The sequence below is a fragment of the Somniosus microcephalus genome, chromosome 5 (genome assembly GCF_052327205.1).
Source record: "Somniosus microcephalus isolate GS21.2 chromosome 5, FLI_Smic_1.0, whole genome shotgun sequence".
In the NCBI taxonomy this organism is placed as follows: domain Eukaryota; kingdom Metazoa; phylum Chordata; class Chondrichthyes; order Squaliformes; family Somniosidae; genus Somniosus; species Somniosus microcephalus.
The window spans coordinates 77521134-77528406 of NC_140991.1; positions in this window are offsets into that span (position 1 = coordinate 77521134).

The following is a 7273-nucleotide window of genomic DNA, read 5'->3' on the forward strand; positions in this document are numbered from 1 at the left end:
ACTCTACTCAATTCTGCTCTCATACCTTCATAGTCTCCTTTATTCAAGCTTAGCACGCTTGTTTGAGATCCAACCTTCTCACCCTCTAATTGAATATGGAATTCAACCATGTTATGGTCACTCATTCCAAGGGGATCCTTTACTAGGACATTTTTAATTAATCCTGTCTCGTTACACAGGACCAGATCTAAGGTTGCTTGCCCCCTGGTCGGTTCAGTTACATACTGCTCAAGTTATGGAACTTAAATCGTTCTGCTATCAGCAGCAGTGTGGGATTTAAGTGGTCCTGTAGGATTTCTACTATGCTTTCAAAATTCTTGTTTACCGGCTTCTCTGGGGTTATTAGATTTCGCAGTAACCCATAAGTTTTTGCACCCATGGAATTTAACAGAACCAGTGCTTTATTAGCATCTGGCACTTCATTCGCCCTGCAGTACACCTCAATATGTTCCACATATGTCGCCCAATCTTCGACTTCATTGTCGAACGTAGAGATACTGCCACTCTTCGGCATCCTTGGTTGTGCGTTAACTATCACCAATGGTGCCTCCCGTGCTTCCCCTTCTTCTCCGCTAGCACAAAATGGCGTCTCCCACGCTTTCCTTCCTTTCTGCGCTCGCCCTTCTTCTCCGCTGCGGCTTCTCAAAATGGCGTCTCCCGCGCTCTTCCTTCTTCTCCGCGGCTCAATGGTGTCTCCCGCGCTCTCCCTGCTTCTCCGCGGCTCAATGGCGTCTCCAATTGCTTCGCCCCGTGGACCCTGATCAGCCCGTTATCCCTGGCTGTGCTCTGAGCGTTCTTCTTTTGATATTTTTCCGACGCCGCTCAGTCTAGAACCCGGCTGTTTCTTACCCTCTCTCTCTCCGGTTGCTTTATTTTTCCTCGACGCCGCTCGGTGTTCCACCCCCGGCTGCGCCCTGTGCTCTTCACCCTCTGTCTTACCCCATCGACGCTGCTCGGCTCTCTCTCTGCCGTCGGTCGGCTCCAGCCGCCGCTGCTCAGGAAGGGTCTGCTCCGGACCTGTCGTCGGTCTCTTACTGCTCGTTGTGGCTGGGGAACCAAGCCCGGCTCTCCACAGCCTCCCCAGCGGAGTTGGATCTCTGCCTGACTGCTGGGCGGTTGCTCATGGTTGACGCCCGTGTTCCTGGCCTTGACTTTTTTTTTTCTTTTATGTTGCAGGTAGATTCGAATCGACACTCGTCGCCACTGTTAGATCCGTGGTTCAGTGGATAAATAATCACACGGATGCTGTACATTAACAAATAACAGGTCTTTACTGGAGGAGGGTAATCTCTAGACTGGGGTACAGAGGCATGCGCAAAGCTTATATACCGGTGTGGTCACTGCCGGTACTACAGTATACAGGAGCTGTAAAAAGTAGTTCTGACTTAAAGGCACATACACTACAGGTAGGGTCCTGAGAAGGGCCGCCAGAGAGCCTGCCTGTTTCAGACAGGAGGCCACTTAGATTATGCTAATCGGTGTACATAGAACGTTGATTATAATTTTGAGGTATTGACATTGAGCAGACTAACCAGCTGTCCTTAAAACTACTCGAAGCCGCTCAAAAAACAGCCAAATATATTTCTAACATTTATTTTTGTGGCACCAGGAAGAGCAGGAGTGATACTCTGGGCCCACCAAAAAACTCTGACCCACTGCTGACTTATATGAGCCCACGCTCTCCCCTCCACCCCCCCACCCCAACCCGGCTCCGAATGATCCAACTGGTGAGCCAATTTGGCGCTGGCCACATGCAAATGAAGCTCAGGTCTCAAATTGGCTTAGGCCTGATGGCGGTAACAATGGGATGGTAGCAGGCACACTCAACCAGTTAACTGCCTGTTGTACCCCACAACTTACTGACTCAGAGGCAACAGTGCTATCACCGGACCTAGTTGATACTCTTTTTATGGAGGAGAACCATCTCATATTAGTCCAAAATGTGCTCTTTATTTTGTTTGCTGCTCTGTTTCTATCCTAATGTCACTCCATAGTTTTTATACAGTGCTCCAGAGCTACGTTTCTGTATCATTTGCAAATTTATACACCTCTGTAAGATCACCATTCAGATGCCTTCTCTCAAAGTCCAAGTTACTTCAGTCTGTCTTTATTACTTAGTCCTCTGATACTACAGATGTATCTCATAACACTTATTTGAACTGCCTCCAGGCTTGAATGTCTCCCTTATGCCTCAGTGACCAGAATTTACAGTATGATCTGACCAGGGCACTGTACAGCTTGAACATTGCTTCTTCTGATTGTATTTTTCTGTTTTGGCCATACAGTTCAGCATTCTATCTGTTTTGTTGCTTGCTGCTCAGCAGTGATAGGACATGTTGAATGTTGAGTCGATGAAAATTCTTCACCCTTTAACCATCGTACTTAATAAATGCTGGCCTTGCCAGCGATGCCCACATCCCATAAATGAATAAAAATAGACTTAGCTTTTTTTTATTCATTCATGGGATGTGAGTGTCACTGGCAAGGCCAACATTTATTGCCCATCCCCAATTGCCCTTGAGAAGGGCAATAATATTCATTTTGTTTTTATGTGTCCCATTTTTCTTCCTAAGTACAATACTTTACACGTGTCTATTTTAAGCTTGATCTGCCATTGATCTGCCCACTCATATATTTCACCTAACTCATTTTGAGCTTCAGAGCTGCCTCCTGAGATTGAACTGACCCTTCTACTTTGGTAAAGTTTGCAAATTTGATCAGTTTACGTTGAGCTCTGAATCTACGTTGTTATTCTAAAGCAGAAACATAGCGGGACCTCAAATTCAATCCTTCAGTACTTCCCCTCCTCACAGAAAGGGAAACACCGGCTGGTTCATCAAGCCTGTCCCACACGTTCACAAGGCAACTAAGCATCGTGTCTCCCAGATTCACTACCACCAGTAGGCATGTAATCTCCTGGGAGATGCAAAAAATCATATAAAAAAACCCTCGGACAATTCCGAGGAAAAAATCTGAAAACTTCCTCTCTGATTACAGTGTCCATGGTGTACATACCCAAATATCCCACCTACTTTTTATCTACAGTGATATTAGCCACTCGTCCAGTTCCATTTTTAACCATTGCAGTGAATTCACACTCACCACACAAACTTATTCCAGGTGTTGATAACTGTGTAAAGAAAAACCTCCCGATATCTAATCCAGTTCAATGCTTGCATAACGTAGATACATGACCCCTCGTTTTCTCTAACCTATCTAGTTCAAATGGTCTGTCCACACAAACACTGTCTTAGTCCCTTCATCATTTTAAATATTTCAACCAAATCACCCTAAAGTCTACACTTTCTAGTGTATAAAGACCCAACTATCTAAGCCTATTTTGATAACTAAGGGCTTTTAAATTAGAGGTCATTCTACTGGCCTTCCTGTGAGCTTAGTCCAGAGCCTCTATAACATCCACCATGTGGGGAGACCAAAACTGGGCACAGTATTCAAAATGAGGCCTAGCCAAGGTCTTGTACAAAGACACTATGGTTCCTTTTGTTTTATACTGGATTGTCCTTGCTATACATCCTAGTACTCCATTTGCCTTCACAATAGCCTCTCGCCACCTTCAGAGACTCATGTACTATTACACATAGGCCTCTTTCCCACTCAACAAATTTTAATTCCGTACCAAGCATGGTATATACATGCTTGGCATTCATCCTACCCAAATACATGGCACTAAATGTATCTACATTAAATGGCATCTACCAGATGCGAGCCCATTGAATCTAGATTAGAGTCTCTTTATTCTCATCGATGACCCTATCACTAGAACAAATCTTCCTGTCGTGTGCAAACTTTCAGGCAATACCCACAATAGCTTCATCTAGATCATTAATATAGATCGTGAAGAGCAACGGGCCTAACATAGATCCCTGCGGGGCTCCATTAGTAACTTGTCTCCATGCAGAATCACCTCCAGAATAACGACCCTGTGCCTACAAGAACTCAACCAATTCCAATCCAGAATATGTTGCAGATGTCACCTGCTCCAGCATGGAAGGATCTCGATGTGAAGAAATTCAGGCCTGCGGTCACCTTCACAGCCACTGGCAGCATTGTCTTTGCCCTGGTATGAGGCTGCAGGTCTGGTTGCAAGAGGTGGCAGAGTTCTGTGAGCACCTCCTTCGTAAAGCGCAGATGCCTCACATACTACTCCTGGCTCAGGTTGAGGTAAGAGAATTGCTCTCGGAAGACCCCAGGTGAGTAAGGCCTCCTGCTGAGAGCTCTTCTCCCACTCCTCCTCCCCCCTCTGTGAGTAGCTTGTCTTTTCTTCGCTGCCTCTGCTCCATCTCCCTGTCGCTGCAGGCCAAGGGGGATGACAACAAGAGCACCCATGACTGGGAACAAGTGGTCTGACCAGAACCCTTGAAGTCAGAAGCAAGGCCTTCTCCACTTCCAGCACCGCCCCCTGTCACCTCACCAACTTTAAAGAACTCTAGAAAGCTCCAAACACTTCTACAAACTTACACAGAGCCAGTAGAAATTAATCCGCAACTAACCTGAGAGTGGTTGATAATCCCTTTAAATATTGCTGGTAGGGATCCTTGCAGCTGCTGAATGCATGTTCAGCTGTGCGAGGTTAACAAAGGGCAATACTTCCGCCATTGAGGATGGAAATGGCAGCTCTGGTGTCAAATCAGCGGTCCACGCTGATTGACGTCACAATCTGCCTATTCTGCATACTTCTGGTGTACACTCCCAGCGCTGACGCTAACACCCTCACCAAGTTGGTGTATTGCGCAGCCCAGATGCCATTTTCAACCTAAATCAACACCTGTAGCAATGAGTGCTGCGCATTCGAATTTTTAGCCCAAGATGCACTGCAGCAACTCGCCAAGGCTTCTTTGGCAGCACCTCCCAAACCCGCGACCTCTACCACCTAGAAGGACAAGGGCAGCAGGCGCATGGGAACACCACCACCTCCAAGTTCCCCTCCAAGTCACACACCATCCTGACTTGGAAGTATATCGCCGTTCCTTTATAGTCGCTGGGTCATAATCCTGGAACTCCCTCCCTAACAGCACTGTGGGAGTACCTTCACCACATGGACTGCAGCGGTTCAAGAAGGCGGCTCACCACCAACTTCTCGAGCAATTAGGGATGGGCAATAAATGCTGGCCGTGCCAGCGACGCCCACATCCCATTTTGTGCTACTGCCGGAGACCAATTTCACCCCCCTAACGAATCGGCATTAAGCTTGCCTGGGTCAGCTATGACATAGCAACAAGCAGGGGGCGATTTTGCCAATGGGGATGCGTTGGAAGCGGGACTGCTGCTTGTTGGGTTTTAGTCCCGCCTCCATCGACTTGTGGCCAACCCACGCTATTTTCCCTTGATTGACCTTGTTAAGCCCACCCAGCAGGCCAATTAAGGAGAAGCCGGTTACAGAGAACGTCAGCGTATGACGTTTCATCTGTCAAAAAATTTTGACAGATGAATTGTCATCATTTGACAGCCCTATGAAGCTGTCAAACATTGACATTCTCTGTTGTTTGATGAGTTCTTGTATTCAAGACTCATCAAACCTCTTTTGTGAGCAGAAATTAGGTGGTTGTTGCATCGGAGAATGCAGCAGCCATTTATCATCTCTGCCGGTGAGATGCGAGAGTCTCTGCATCCCCAACTGTTGAATCCTACAGGAAGAAACAATGGTAAGTAAACATTTTCTATCACTTTCCACTCACCTCACATACTTACCTCTCTACACTTGCACCTATCACTCACCTCCACAGCGCACTTTTGCACCCCGCAGACCCCCGCAGACCCAGTGCTCGCCTCGGTGACCCTGGCGGGTTTTCCCAATGTCGAGAAGCCCGTGCCTCTGGTGGAAAAATGTGGATAATCCTTTTAAGTGGCTGTAATCCCCTTCCTGCCTCCAGGAGACGAGACCTGGCGCGGGACGGCTACCTGCCTCCTGGGAAGATGGCACGGAGGTGGGTTGGGAGCAGGATGGGTACCCGCCCCCAGATTCTGCAATTTTCCCGGCAGTCCCGCCTCCAAACCCGCCTCCCCGGGGCTGGCAAAATCCAGCCCTGTGTCTCAGAAAATAATCCCTTAGTGCAGCAATGTGACATTTTCCCATTTCACACACAAGAGACTTCTCAGATATTTCCAATTTGCTGTCAAGTTAGGGACAGTTTCATACTGTGGACCCATACCCACTAGGAAATGGACTGAGAAACCAAACTCAGTCCACACAGCACCCTTATAGACAAAAGCGATTTTCATTCTATGTTCTGTCCTGACTTGAATCCACTTCCCACAGATAAAAAGCAATTCCCTAATTGACTGTATCACCTAGAACTGCTAACAGGTGTTCTTATTCAAGCTTTAAAACTACATTTTTGTTGGAATTGTTGTCCTGGTAACATGTGTCTTTTTAAAGTTGCAATGCATTTATGAGTTTTTCTAACTATAAAGGCATAACAAGAACATTTTTTATTTTCTAGTGTATTGATGCTGCCTGGCTGGAGGAGGACGTAGGTACAGTGGGTCCACTAGGTGCTGATGAAAATACTGCCCCTCGACTGGCTGGTGCAATCATTACATCCATTCTGCAAGGACTCTGTATTGGAAGCTAAAGTTTACCCAACCCAGGCTTTTTCACTGAATTTATTTTCAGATCTCTAAACAGTACAAGTAGTATAAACACTGCAGGTATATAAACTAATCAAAGGAGCACAGAAAATAAACTGTGCAAATACTCTGTAAGTTAAAGGAATTATTGTCATGTAAATTAAAAGAATTGACAGTATTAGAAGTTGTGTGAATCTGTCACAATTCTAACAATAACTATGATAATGAAGAGATTTAAAGATATAATAATCACTACCGTTCTCCGATTTTACCTCTGTCTTTGCTAAACAAAATTCTTGCCACACCTGGCTTAAAGCAGGACTTTGTTTTGCAGTAAAAGTAGCTTGCATGGTAATTTCTCTAGCCTACAATTTAGCACAATTATTAAACTCAATTTCATAAATTGCTATGCTGGGATTATGAACTCTCAAATTTAAGTTAATGGTCCAGTACCATAACCACTAAAGTACTCTACCTAATACATAGCCTATAGTTACCCTTGAATAACTACAAAAAAGAGGACAACATTCTGGGGCCGATTTTGAATGCCTTCTCTCGACGGTAAGGGGGCGGTAACAACATCAAAATGCGTTCAGTAGCCCTACCAAGCCATTAACATTGCTGATGAGGGCAGCTCCATTTTGAAAGGGGCCTACCGCCTTAGAAGTATACCGCCGTTCCTTCA